We start from the raw sequence: 15,682 nt of genomic DNA, 5'->3' as shown, positions 1-15,682 counted from the left end.
ACCTACTGTAGCAACGCTGAGCTGTAAGTATTGGATGAGATACAACTGATCCAACAGACGGAAAGAATGACACATAAAAAGGGAAGGTGTGGAGTCCGACAGAGAATAGATTAAAGAGTAGGAGAGAGAGCGTCATTTGATGTAATAGAGGGTTTGATCAAGAAGGCAGCCATCCCTCCTTTTACCTCCCAGAATAAAAGAGTTGTACATGTAAACACAAACACCAGCTGTTTCCAACACACACACACATACACACGAGACGCACACTCATAAACAGACACACACAAACACATCCGTCCTATCGTCATAGTAACGGTGAGGTCACTGAGTTTTGAGTTTGTCCTCAGCTCACCGCTGCTTGCTTCACACTCCTCAGCAGGAAATGAGTGAGAGCGCCTTTGATTCCTGTGAGCCCTGCCCTTCCCAACACAGCGTTGTGTGTGTGTGAGTGATTCAAAGCACTGCCAACTTGGCACTGGGCTGCGGCTCTGAGCCTGTGGGAGCAGGCATGGGACCCAGCCTGACTAACAGTACCCAGAGTATTCTGTCTCGTTCACACACACACACACCATAACACACACACACTGTTGTGTTTAGAGCACCACCGAACAGCACAGCCTGGTACAGTATGGTGCAGTGGAGGCAGTTGGCCAAAATACACTCGCATGATAATGAGACCCGAAGACTAACATCAAGGCTTTAGCTCAGCGTGCTAACACGGTACTGAGTCACGCAGACCAGACCACCCAGGTTGGGTACCTGTTTAGTTGGTTGCTATAGAAGAGTAGGCTATGGTGTAGATTTTCCATGACACAGCCAACCACATTACACAGCACAGTAGCACACTGCTCACAGAAACTCAATACAGCATATCCAATGTTAGACTAAAACCTTATAGCAACGCTTACAGGAAAATTGCATATAATCTAATAATGACAAAGTCAGAGTTTCATACATAGGCTTCTCTTATTCAGCGGGCAAACCATTTGCAAGGCCACCAATATTAGAAAGCAGCCTTCGAGTCCAACCACTCCAGTCAGGAGTGCTGGACTTTAGTGTACGCTTTCACTGGAGCTGGCACTGGACCACACTGAGATAGCCGTTTCAGGCGCAAATTGCCCTTCACCACAGATCTAGGATCAGCCTACCCAACCCTAATCCTAGGGTGGGAAACTCAAAACGGACCTTGGTGTCCTAGGGGTAATTTCATCATAGGCTGAGTAGGCCAGCCAGGCAGGAGAGATAAAGGGAGAGTATCAATCAAATCTATTTTTATAAAGCCCTTTTTATATCAGCAGTTGTCACACAGATACCCAGCCTAAATCCCCAAACGGCAAGCAATGCAAATGTAGAAGCACAGTAGCTAGAACAAAACCTGGAGAGGAACCAGACTCGAAGGGGTGGTCAGCGCTCTTCTGGCTGTGCCGGGTGGAGATTGTAAGACTACATGGCTATTAAGGCCAGACCAGTCTTCAAGATGATCAAATGTTCATAGACGACCAGCAGGGTCAAATAACCAGAACTGTGTTTATAGAGGGTGCAACCAGTCAGCACCTGAGGTGTAAATGTCTGTTGTTTTTTCTTAACTGAGCGCTCAGAGGCTGAGACAACAGGTGCAAGAGAGAAAGAGAGATAACATCTAGTAGAGGCGCGTAAAGGAGAGCAGGGGAGAGTGGAGGGCATGGTGGTATTGGGTGCTTTGGTAACCTGGCCCCTGAGTCTCTCCGGGTGAGGCTGAGGACGGTTGGTTCCTTAATAAATGTCCATGAGTTAGCAGAAAATGGGACAAAGGTTGTAACATGCTGGACGGGAGGGGCAGGAGGGAAAGAGAGAAATAAGACAAAAGAAAGATTCTGAGTGTGTCAATAAGCGAGAGAAATAGACTGCACGAGAGAGGGAGAGATTAATATAGATGGATCCATTAAAAATGTATTACAACTCTCCGCTGGTCCATTCTAGGGTTTTATAGTGTTGAAACTCAGTCAGAGAGAAGACTACAGGGAGATATCTCTACTCACCTCACTGCCCTCACACTCACAGCAAATCACCATTACAAACACTAGCCAGGATACCATTCAAATATACTTAAATACTATCATGAACAGATATAACTCATACACATAATAAGATAGGACAACAGGTACAGTGCTTTATTATCCATGTTTGTTAGAGAGATGGACCTGTACATTTCACAGCACAATGGCTATGTGCAATGTACTGTATGTAGCCTACCATGTGAATGAGATGCTCCAGTTATTCTCTATAGCAGCAGAATCAGTAGCTACAGTCAGGAGTAGCCTGTACTAACTGGCCTTGACATGCACCCTGTGAACCTACAGTAGCATGACAATGCCCCGTGCAGCTTCAGCCCTTCCATGGTCCACTTCCTAAGTGGGGCACAAAAGGCTGGTTTATTGTGCCTCTGTTCTGTGGCGTGTCAGTACTGCCTGAGTAAACACATTAGCACGCCTCTTAACACTGCAGATATAGGCTGGACACACACACACACACACACACACACACACACACACACACACACACACACACACACACACACACACACACACACACACACACACACACACACACACACACACACACACACTGAAGGCCTAGACCTGTCTGAAGAAAATCAACTTGGCTCCTAAGACCGTCACGAACTTCCACATATGCACCATCGAGGGCATTCTGTCAAGCTGTATCACCGCCTGGTACAGCAACTGCATCACCCGCAGCCACAGGGCTCCCCAGAGGGTGGTGCAGTCAGTCCAACGCATCATCGGAGGCACACTGCCTGCCCTCCAGGACATCTACAGCACCCGGTGTCACAGGAAGGCCAAGAAGATCATCAAAGACCTTAGCCAGCTGACCAACGGCCTGTTCACCTTGCTACAATCTAGAAGGCCGAGACAGTAAAGGTGCATCAAAGCTGGGACCGAGAGACTGAGAAACAGCTTCTATCTCCTGACATGGCTCATTCTGATATTGCTAGTTCTGACATCTAATTTATTGATATCTGTGTGTGTGTGTGTGTGTGTGTGTGTGTGTGTGTGTGTGTGTGTGTGTGTGTGTGTGTGTGTGTGTGTGTGTGTGTGTGTGTGTGTGTGTGTGTGTGTGTGTGTGTGTGTGTGTGTGTGTGTGTGTGTGTGTTGCAATGGACTAGACCAGCACCAAGTATGTTCTACTGTGATGATGTGTCGTTGGGGAGACAGCTGCTCTTCTGTGTCCTGAATATGCTGCAGCAGGAGAGAGGTGGAGGGAGGGGAAAAGGAAGAGGAGACAGGGGGAGGAAGAGATTGAGAAAGAAAGAAAGAAAGAAAGAAGGCAGAAGAGTGACTAGTGGCTGTGAGTCTCTTATGTTATGCGTCAGTTTCATTCTCATGGCATTACTCACCTCGAGGCCAGCTGCTTAGTGCTACATGGGAAGTAACCTTAATGTTTTAATTCAGACAAATATTGAGCGCACACACACACACACACACACACACACACACACACACACACACACACACACACACACACACACACACACACACACACACACACACACACACACACACACACACACACACACACACACACACACACACACACACACACACACACACACGCACACACACGCACACACACACACACACAAGTTTATTGATGAGAACTCAGAGGCTGAATAGGAACATAATTCTGTGGTGTAATCTGGCCATGATGCAATCTTCCAGATCAGTGGTTCCCAAACTTTTTATAGTCCCGTATCCCTTCAAACATTCAACCTCCAGCTGCATACAGGGTCAGCGCACTCTCAAATGTTTTTTTTTTGCCATCAATGTAATGCCTGCCACACACACACACACACTATACGATACATTTATTAAACATAAGAATGAGTGTGAGTTTTTGTCACAACCCGGCTCGTGGGAAGTGACGAAGATTATAGGACCACAAATAATAATATAATAATAATCAATAATTTTGCTCTTTATTTAGCCATCTTATATTAAAAAACTTATTCACAATTTTTGATGAACAAATAACTCACCACAGGTTAATGAGAAGGGTGTGTTTGAAAGGATGCACAGAACTCTGCAGTGTTGGGTTGTATTGGAGAGAGTCTCTATCTTAAATCATTCTCCACACAGTCTGTGCCTGTATTTAGTTGTCATGCTAGTGAGGGCTGAGAATCTACTCTCACATAGGTACATGGTTGCAAAGGGCATCAGTGTCTTAACAGCGCGATTTGCCAAGGCAGGATACTCTGAGCGCAGCCCTATCCAGAAATCTGGCAGTGGCTTCTGATTTAAATTGCATTTTCACAGAACCGCTGGTTGCAATTTGGATGAAGCTCTCTTGTTCATTTACATTTACATTTAAGTCATTTAGCAGACGCTCTTATCCAGAGCGACTTACAAATTGTTCAGATATCTGTAAGTGGACTGGAGGCAGGGCATGAAAGGGATAACGAATCCAGTTGTTTGTGTCATCCGTTTCGGCAAAGTACCTGCATAATTGCGCACCCAGCTCACTAAGGTGCTTCGCTATATCACATTTGACATTGTCCGTAAGCTTGAGTTCATTTACACACAAAAAATCATAGAATGTTGGAAAGACCTGTGTGTTGTCCTTGTTAATGGAGACAGAAGAGCTCCAACTTCTTAATCATAGCCTCAATTTTGTTCCGCACATTGAATATAGTTGCGGAGAGTCCCTGTAATCCTAGATTCAGATCATTCAGGAGAGAAAAAATATCACCCAGATAGGCCAGTCGTGTGAGAAACTCATCATCATGGAAGCGGTCAGACAAGGGAAATGATGGTCAGTAAAGAAAACTTTAAGCTTGTCTCTCTATTCAAAAAAACTGTGTCAATATTTGCCCCTTGAAAACCAGAGCACTTCTGTATGCTGTATGGTTGCTGAATGGGTCGCAGAATTGTTTTAGTCGCAGAATTGTTTTTTACCTTTATTTAACTAGGCAAGTCAGTTACGAACAAATTGTAATTTACAATGACAGCCTAGGAACAGTGGGTTAACTGCCTTGTTCAGGGACAGAAAGACAGATGTTTACCTTGTCAGCTCAAGGATTCCATCTAGCAACCTTTTGGTTACTGGCCCAACGCTATACCCACTAGGCTACCTGCCACCCCACAATAAGGCTGTCACGTAACATAATGTGGAAAATATCAAGGGGTCTGAATACTTTCCGAATGCACTGTATATATTCTTAGTTTACTACACTGAAAACAGACTTAAAAGACACCAAAAACAATTTAGTCTAATCAGTTTTGCTAAATATCATGTGGCTGTCCATGGAACTGTTTTCCGTCTGTGTGTACGTGGAAGTAAAAATCATTTTGGGGACTCACCCTACTTGTAGACTTGTTGAACGCCAATGCCATCCTCCTCTCTTCCATGTTGGCAAAATGGTCTATGTCTCTGTACGCTTTTAGTTCTGGTTTTATTTGGCTACCTAGCTAAAATGCTTGCTAGCCTAAATTCCTCTTCAAATCCCCATCTCCATCCATGGGTTAGTAAAAGGCCGATATAGCAAGGTAGCTACCGCAAATGTGATTTGATTGGTGTGAAGCCGAATCCAAACTGGCCTCCCTTAGGGGGCGTTTCTGCGCGCCAGGACAACCCACAGTTTAGCTCAGTCCGATGCGGATTGGCTAAATATTTTACTGAAAAAAATGATCAAGGGAGGCCAAATACTTTCTGGCATCAATCAAATGATACAGCAGCAACATGTCATACTCTAATTATGTTAAAATTGTTTGTTTTTTTATTGGTAAAATATTTGGGGAAGCCTGGCTTCCTTTGACATCCATGAATATACGCCACTGTCCATGGGAGGTACAAACAGCTGGCATCACTGACATGGATGCTCTTTTCCTGTCACTCGATCTGTGTCACATCTCACAGGAGGGTATAGGGAGCAGCAGGACAGATCACCCATGAAGAGATGTTTTGTGTGTGGCTGTGCGCGCGTGTGTGTGTGTAATTGTTTCTAATGAATGGCGAATAGTAGACACCCTGTGGGAGGATACCTGAACTAGGATCCATCATGTCACCTGGGAGAGAGAAAAAGAATGGAGAGAGAGAATCAAGGAAGAGTTGGAATGAGAGGGAGAGAGGAGAGAGAGAGGAGGATTGGTAGAGTGTGGGTGTGTGGAAAGGAGGAAGCAGAGAAAAGGGGGCAGACTTCTTTGTCTGGTAGTTAATATTCCATCTCTGTATGATGCAGCAAGGCAGAGGGAGGGAGGCATGTAACACAGATAGCTGTTCTTCTGAAGACATACCAGAGAACTCTTCAATATGACATGCTGCAGGCTGCATTGGCATCTATGAGAGGCTGCCCTCTAGTGGTGATAAAAACCACAATATATATTGTATCATGAAGGTACCCACTCTATACCACTATTTAAGTGGCATCAATATAAATAAATAAGGCCAACACGACAAGGCTACAGCAACTGCTATTCTTATCTGCATAAACTGACTACAGCCACACTGATTTATGATTAAAGCAGCTGGTGATTGTGTTGCAATATGAATGGGAAGTTGTGTACAGTAGTTATTATTGTGAATATAGGTCAGGATGGAATTAGCTCACTTCCTGTTCTATTCTGATGAAGTGGCTTTATTGACTTGATTATGATTATGGTGGCTGGCTGGGGTCAAACAGAGCCAGTCTCACTGGGTACAGTATGATGTGTATTGTTTACTCTATATTAGGGGTATTTGAGACCTAGGTTCAAATACATATGCATTTGAATATTTGTTATTTAAAATAGTTTGTGTATTTTCAAATACACAGCCCAAAACAAGTACTTTAATTTGAGTATTTTAATGTCTATTTGTAAAAACCAAATAGTATTTGAAATGGTTTTCAAACAGTTTAAAATGCAGTTTTCAAATACCTAGGTTAAAAAAGGTATGAGAGTCCACACTGAGTGTACAAAACATTAGGAACACATGCACCCTTCATGACAGACTGCCCAGGTGAATCCAGTTGAATGCTACGATCCCTTGATGTCGCCTGTTAAATCCACTTAAATCAGTGTAGATGAAGGGGAGGTAAAAAAACAAACCGTTAAGCTTTGAGACCAAACATTTCAGTGCCTTTGACCGGGGTCTGGTAGTAGGAGCCAGGCGCACCGGTTTGAGTGTGTGAAGAACTGCAACGCTGCTGGGTTTTTCACACTCAACAGTTTCCCATGTGTATCAACAATGGTCCACCACCTAAAGGACATCCAACCAACTTCACAACTGCGAGACGCATTGGAGTCAACATGGGCACCTATGTGAAATGCTTTCGACACCATGGCCTGACAAATTGAGGCTGTTCCGAAGGCAAAAGGGGGTGCAACTCAATATTAGGAAGGTGTTCCCAAAGTTTTGTGCACTCAGTGTATAACAAATTTTATAGAGCTTAGAAACACACACACATATATATACAGTTCAAGTCGGAAGTTTACATACACCTTAGACAAATACATTTAAACTCCGTTTTTCACAATTCCTGACATTTAATCCTAGTAAAAAATGCCCTGTCTTAGGTCAGTTAGGATCACCACTTTATTTTAAGAATGTGAAATGTCAGAATAATTGTAGAGAGAATGATTTATTTCAGCTTTTATTCCTTTCATCACATTTCCAGTGGGTCAGAAGTTTACATACACTCAATTAGTATTTGGTAGCATTGCCGGTAAATTGTTTAACCTGGGTCAAACGTTTTAGGTTGCCTTCCACAATAAATTGGGTGAATTTTGGCCCATTCCTCCTGACAAGCTATAACTTCCTGACTGATGTCTTGAGATGTTGCCTCAGATTCCAAGAACACAGGATGAGATGTTACTATCCTTTGTGCAAGCACTTCCAAGAGTTAATGAACAGTGAGCGTGGTGAAATTTGGGGAGCGCATCGTCAGTAGTGTACCTTTGGTTCCTAGGGTGTTTCGGCCTTTCACACTATACACCCTCCTCAAAGGCGGCCAGCGACAGGGTGATCAATCCTACGCTTGCGTCCCATTCCCAATTAGTCATAGGAGTTGCCTTGTTGTTGATAGCAAACATCCCATGGGACTATGCATGGCAGGGGCGTCCTCCTCCCTGAGTCAATCATTGTTGACCGCATACCTCCTGGCCCTCTCACTTCGGGGCCCAGCTGGGGTCTTTCCTCTTCATCCAGAGCCACTGACTGCTGCCTTCTGCCGCCTCTGATACAGCTTTGATTGCCGAACGCTGGCTCTGGCCCTTAATTCCCAGGTCTCTAAGCAGTCTGGTTGTAGATGTTGCCACAAAACCTCTGCAGCCCACCTCCACTGGTCGGACTTCTGTGTTCCAGCCATGATGCCGTGCTTCGGCAGCTAGATCAGCATAGCGCAGATGTTTTCGCTCATAAGCCTCATCTACTGAGTTTTCCCAGGGTACTGTGAGCTCAATGATGAAGACCTTATTGAGTGAACGGGACCAGAGCACCATGTCAGGTCTTAGGGTGGTGGTTGCGATCTCCGGAGGAAACACAAGTTGCCGGCCAATGTCAGCTAGCATTTTCCAGTCGCGGGCCAAGCGCAGCTGGTCTCGCTCTAATGGTGTAGAGCCGCTCTTCGGTGGTTTAGCCCCTTCGCGGACAAAGTTTGTCCGTAAGGAGTGTGATGCTGCTGTGGGTGGTAGGGAGTTGGTGGCAGCTCGCTTGTCCTCCAGGGCGGACGCAAGGTTTTTAAGGACTTGGTTGTGACGCCAAGTGTAGCGTCCTTGGGCGAGGCTTGTTTTACAGCCTGTGAGAATGTGCCTGAGGTTGGCTGGCATGGAACAGAGGGCACAGTCCGGATCTTCACCATACCATTGGTGAAGATTAACTGGTGTTGGAAGGACGTCATATGTTGCTCTGATGGAAAAGCTCAACCGCCTCGCTTCCATGGCCCACAGATCCTTCCAGCTGATCTTCCTCTTCTCCACACTGTCCCATCGAGTCCACTGTCCCTGTTTGGCAAGAGAGACTGCCTTGGCCCACCTTGCAGCCTCCTCCTGATGGCGTACTTCCTGCACTACCATCTTCCGCCGCTCTGGTGCAGTGGCCTTACTCCAAGCAGCACGGCTAGTTAGCCCAAGGCCTCCTCTCCCTTGCTGAACATGACCCACAATGTCAGCATGTCTGAGGGCTGCTGTTGCCTCCTGGACTGCTTTTCCTGGCCTCCATTTGCGCCCAGTTGCCAAGGTCGGCGCGTTGTTGCTCACCACTGGGTCTCGAGATTCATTCAGTGTCATTTGGAGCCTGGTTTTTGCACACTTGAATTCCTCTGTTAGACTGGTGAGGGGCAGCTTGAGGACACCATCTCCATAGAGGCCTATGGTGGTAAGGCATCGTGGAACTCCAAGCCACTTCTTTAAGTAGCCTGTGACTCCTCTTTCCATCTTCTCCACTGTTGAGATTGGAACCTCATACAGTGCTAAGGGCCACAACACCCGGGGTAGGAGTCCAAACTGCAGACACCAGGCCTTTAACTTTCCAGGTAGCTGGGTGTTGTCGATGGACTGTAGGCTACTACTGATGTCTTTGCGCAGCTGTTGCACCTGGTCTTTGTCCTTCAGGCTTGCATCATACCACCTTCCAAGGCTTTTTACCGGCTGCTCAGACACTGTTGGGATTTGGTCATCTCCGATGAAGAATTTCAGGTCAGAGAGTACTCCCTTCACAATCGAGATGCTGCGTGACTTGGATGGTTTAATCTTCATACGGGCCCAGCTGATGTTCTCCTCAAGTTTTCTGAGCAGTCTCCTGGTGCATGGGACAGTGGTGGTCAATGTTGTAATGTCGTCCATGTAGGCTCTGAGTGGAGGGAGGCGGAAACCAGAGTCGACTCGCTGTCCACCAGCAACCCATTTTGAGGATCTGATGATAACCTCCATTGCCATTGTGAATGCCAACGGAGAAATGGTACATCCCGCCATTATACCTACATTCAGGCACTGCCATGAGGTGGTGAACTCTGAGGTGGTGAAGCAGAACTGCAGATCCTGGAAGTACGACTTCACCAGGTTTGTGATGGTGTCCGGTATGTGGAAAAATCTGAAGGCAGACCACAGGAGTTCATGGGGCACAGAGCCAAATGCATTGGCGAGGTCGAGGAAGACTACATGGAGGTCCCTTTTCTCCACCTTGGCCATTTGGATCTGATGCCAGATCATGCTGGAATGTTCCAAGCAGCCAGAGAACCCTGATATTCCTGCCTTCTGTACAGATGCATCGACGTACGTATTCCTTTGTAGGTACTCAGCCATCCTCTGGGCAATGACCCTAAAGAAGATTTTTCCCTCGACATTCAGTAAGGAGATTGGGCGGAATTGGCTGATGTTCACTGCATCCTTCTCCTTAGGGATCAGGACCCCGCCTGCCCTACGCCACACTTTGGGTATTATCTTCTTCTGCCAAGCTGTTCTCATAAGCCTCCAGAGGAACCTCAGGACGTCTGGTGTGTTCTTATACACTTTGTACGGGACTCCATTTGGCCCCGGGCCTGATGCTGTTCTTGCCCGTCGAACTGTGTCTTCCACCTCTTTCCATGTCGGAGGGCTGGTCTCAATATGATGTTCCGGGGGTTCAATGGGTGGGATATCTGATGGGATGGCCAGATGTTCATGTCGCTTTGAGTCAACGTTTGTTATTCTCAGGTGCTCCTCTAGGTCTTTCTTTGTTGTTTTTAGAGCTCCACTTTTTTCTTTTGTGAAGAGACTTTTAAGGAACTTGAAGGGATCTTTATAGAATCGAGTTCTAGTTTGTTCTTTTTTCCTTCTGCGTTTCCGTAGGTTCTCTGCTCTACGGAGGGATGCCAACCGGGTTTTGATGTCAGCTTGAAGTGCCTCTATGCCCTCCTTTTCCACTTCCGAGGCCTTCTTCCACTGTTTCTTAAGCTGCCGCCTTTCTTGAACGAGGCGCTTGATTTCTTGTTGCCTTCTGGAAACTGGTGGGGTTGGAACCTTTCTCCCGCCTTTTGCCTCTTCCACTCCAAATCTTTCTGTCCCGTACTCATAGATGATGTCCCCCATCCTCTCCAACTTCTTCTCCACTGTGCCTCGAAGTTTCTCGAGGGTCAAGGTAAGGTCAGTATTCACTGTTTCCCACAACTTCTTGTCACTGGCGCCAGGCCACTTCACATACGGTCTGTGCCCTGGTAGTCTCCTCTCGACTGCAGGTCTGGGAGGCTGGGTGAGTTCCACTCCTGTTGTTGGTTCCACCTCAGTTGCTACTTCGGTGCTTGAGTTTACGTCCTCCATGACAGTGGTACTGATGCACTGCAAACTATGGTTTGCGTCCAGTTGCTGTGCTTCATTCGACTGATTTGATCGCTTTCGCAGAAAGTAATCAATGCGAGTTCTCTGTCTCTCTTTACCCAAACACCCCTTCTTCCCCTGGTGGATCCTCAACCCATGGTGTGATGTAACTTTCCTCCAACCACAGACACATACCTGCATCTGTTTATGGCCCACTGTTGCAGCAGAACTTGTGACAGTTGCTGTGGTGTTCTCTTGTGCTGTGCTCTCATTACTCGTAGTCGTTTCCAGTCCAGTCGTTACCATGTTGTCAGCCGATGAGTCATCTTCCGCCCCCGCTCTCGCAGACTCTAGGGGTATTCTCGTATTTTGACTTTCTGTAGCTAAAGCGGGTGTTTCCAACATACTGCGAAGCATGGGAAACTACAGAAATGGGAAGCTACCCCATGACTGTCCCAGTGGGGTCTATTCCCTCCTGTCAGCCGTCTCTCCGTGCCGCCACAAGGACTTTCCCCTGTTGTCAGCTGATCTTTCTCAGCAGTCACTGGACAAGTCCAGATATTCAGATTCCAAGAACACAGGATGAGATGTTACTATCCTTTGTGCAAGCACTTCCAAGAGTTAATGAACAGTGAGCGTGGTGAAATTTGGGGAGCGCATCGTCAGTAGTGTACCTTTGGTTCCTAGGGTGTTTCGGCCTTTCACACTATACACCCTCCTCAAAGGCGGCCAGCGACAGGGTGATCAATCCTACGCTTGCGTCCCATTCCCAATTAGTCATAGGAGTTGCCTTGTTGTTGATAGCAAACATCCCATGGGACTATGCATGGCAGGGGCGTCCTCCTCCCTGAGTCAATCATTGTTGACCGCATACCTCCTGGCCCTCTCACTTCGGGGCCCAGCTGGGGTCTTTCCTCTTCATCCAGAGCCACTGACTGCTGCCTTCTGCCGCCTCTGATACAGCTTTGATTGCCGAACGCTGGCTCTGGCCCTTAATTCCCAGGTCTCTAAGCAGTCTGGTTGTAGATGTTGCCACAAAACCTCTGCAGCCCACCTCCACTGGTCGGACTTCTGTGTTCCAGCCATGATGCCGTGCTTCGGCAGCTAGATCAGCATAGCGCAGATGTTTTCGCTCATAAGCCTCATCTACTGAGTTTTCCCAGGGTACTGTGAGCTCAATGATGAAGACCTTATTGAGTGAACGGGACCAGAGCACCATGTCAGGTCTTAGGGTGGTGGTTGCGATCTCCGGAGGAAACACAAGTTGCCTGCCAATGTCAGCTAGCATTTTCCAGTCGCGGGCCAAGCGCAGCTGGTCTCGCTCTAATGGTGTAGAGCCGCTCTTCGGTGGTTTAGCCCCTTCGCGGACAAAGTTTGTCCGTAAGGAGTGTGATGCTGCTGTGGGTGGTAGGGAGTTGGTGGCAGCTCGCTTGTCCTCCAGGGCGGACGCAAGGTTTTTAAGGACTTGGTTGTGACGCCAAGTGTAGCGTCCAGAGGACATTTCTCCAAAAAGTACAATCTTTGGTCCCACGTGCAGTTGCAAACCATAGTCTGGCTTTTTTATGGCGGTTTTGAAACAGTGGCTTCTTCCTTGCTGAGTGGCCTTTTAGGTTATGTCAATATAGGACTCGTTTTTACTGTGGATACATATACACTTTTGTACCTGTTTCCTCCAGCATCTTCACAAGGTCCTTTGCTGTTGTTCTGTGATTGAGTTGCACTTTTCGCACAAAAGTACATTCATCTCTAGGAGACAGAACGCGTCTCCTTCCTGAGTGGTGTGACGGCTGCATGGTCCCATGGTGTTTATACTTGCGTACTATTGTTTGTACAGATGAACGTGGTACCTTCAGGCGTTTGGAAATTGCTCCCAAGGATGAACCAGACTTGTGGAGGTCTACAATTTTTTCTGAGGTCTTGGCTGATTTCTTTTGATTTTCTCATGATGTCAAGCAAAGAGTCACTGAGTTTGAAGGTAGGCCTTGAAATACATCCACAGATACACCTCCAATTGACTCAGATGATGTCCATTAGCCTATCAGAAGCTTCTAAACCCATGACTTAATTTTCTGGAATTTTCAAGCTATTTAAAGGCACAGTCAACTTAGTGTTTGTAAACTTCTGACTTAGTGGAATTGTGATAGAGTGAATCATAAGTGAAATAATCTGTAAACAATTGTTGGAAAAATGACTTGTCATGTAAAGTATATGTCCTAACTGACTTGCCAAAACTATAGTTTATTAACAATACATTTGTGGAGTGGTTGAAAAACGTGTTTTAATGACTCCAACCTAAGCGTATGTAAACTTCCGACTTCAACTGTCCAAAACATACAGTGCCTTGCGAAAGTATTCGGCCCCCTTGAACTTTGCGACCTTTTGCCACATTTCAGGCTTCAAACATAAAGATATAAAAGTGTATTTATTGGGACACAATCATGAAGTGGAACGACATTTATTGGATATTTCAAACTTTAACAAATCAAAAACTGAAAAATTGGGCGTGCAAAATTATTCAGCCCCCTTAAGTTAATACTTTGTAGCACCACATTTTGCTGCGATTACAGCTGTAAGTCGCTTGGGGTATGTCTCTATCAGTTTTGCACATCGAGAGACTGAATTTTTTCCCCATTCCTCCTTGCAAAACAGCTCGAGCTCAGTGAGGTTGGATGGAGAGCATTTGTGAACAGCAGTTTTCAGTTCTTTCCACAGATTATCGATTGGATTCAGGTCTGGACTTTGACTTGGCCATTCTAACACCTGGATATGTTTATTTTTCAACCATTCCATTGTAGATTTTGCTTTATGTTTTGGATCATTGTCTTGTTGGAAGACAAATCTCCATCCCAGTCTCAGGTCTTTTGCAGACTCCATCAGGTTCTCTTCCAGAATGGTCCTGTATTTGGCTCCATCCATCTTCCCATTAATTTTAACCATCTTCCCTGTCCCTGCTGAAGAAAAGCAGGCCCAAACCATGATGCTGCCACCACCATGTTTGACAGTGGGGATGGTGTGTTCAGGGTGATGAGCTGTGTTGCTTTTACACCAAACATAACGTTTTGCATTGTTGCCAAAGAAAGTTCAATTTTGGTTTCATCTGACCAGAGCACCTTCTTCCACATGTTTGGTGTGTCTCCCAGGTGGCTTGTGGCAAACTTTAAACAACAATTTTTATGGATATCTTTAAGAAATTGCTTGCTTCTTGCCACTCTTCCATAAAGGCCAGATTTGTGCAATATACGACTGATTGTTGTCCTATGGACAGAGTCTCCCACCTCAGCTGTAGATCTCTGCAGTTCATCCAGAGTGATCATGGGCCTCTTGGCTGCATCTCTGTTCAGTCTTCTCCTTGTATGAGCTGAAAGTTTAGAGGGACGGCCAGGTCTTGGTAGATTTGCAGTGGTCTTATACTCCTTCCATTTCAATATTATCGCTTGCACAGTGCTCCTTGGGATGTTTAAAGCTTGGGAAATATTTTTGTATCCAAATCCGGCTTTAAACTTCTTCAAAACAGTATCTCGGACCTGCCTGGTGTGTTCCTTGTTCTTCATGATGCTCTCTGCGCTTTTAACGGACCTCTGAGACTATCACAGTGCAGGTGCATTTATACGGAGACTTGATTACACACAGTTGGATTGTATTTATCATCATTAGTCATTTAGGTAAACATTGGATCATTGAGAGATCCTCACTGAACTTCTGGAGAGAGTTTGCTGCACTGAAAGTAAAGGGGCTGAATAATTTTGCACGCCCAATTTTTCAGTTTTTGATTTGTTAAAAATTTTGAAATATACAATAAATGTCGTTCCACTTCATGATTGTGTCCCACTTGTTGTTGATTCTTCACAAAAAAATACAGTTTTATATCTTTATGTTTGAAGCCTGAAATGTGGCAAAAGGTTGCAAAGTTCAAGGGGGCCGAATACTTTCGCAAGGCACTGTATATTCACACACACACACAAATGTATGTGGACACTCCAAATTAATGGATTCGGCTATTTCAGCCATACCAGTTGTTGAGAGGTGTATAAAATCGAGCACACAACCATGCAATCTCCGTAGACAAACATTGTCAGTGACTTTCAATGTGGCACCGTCATAGGATGCCACCTTTTCAACAAGTCAGTTCGTCAAATTTCCGCCCAACTCGGTTGGAGTGACTTAAAAAATGTAAATGAAATTGTAAGTTCAGCAAGATTAACGTCACCCCAAAAATGTGGTGACATAAAGTGGTTTCTGTGCCAACGCTAGTCTCATTTGGTTGTGTGCATGCGGCTATTCAAAACAGGTGCCCATCCACCATCTTCCCTGGAATGGTTTGTGTCATCATGAGTAATAAAACATGCAAATGCATGAAAACCTATGTTTTGCCCTTCATAAGCTGATAGCTGGGTTTTTTTCTCCCACTGGGTGGCATTGAA

This window comes from Oncorhynchus gorbuscha, linkage group LG07, assembly GCF_021184085.1.
Source record: "Oncorhynchus gorbuscha isolate QuinsamMale2020 ecotype Even-year linkage group LG07, OgorEven_v1.0, whole genome shotgun sequence".
Taxonomy (NCBI): Eukaryota; Metazoa; Chordata; class Actinopteri; order Salmoniformes; family Salmonidae; genus Oncorhynchus; species Oncorhynchus gorbuscha.
This window is presented reverse-complemented; position numbering follows the sequence as displayed.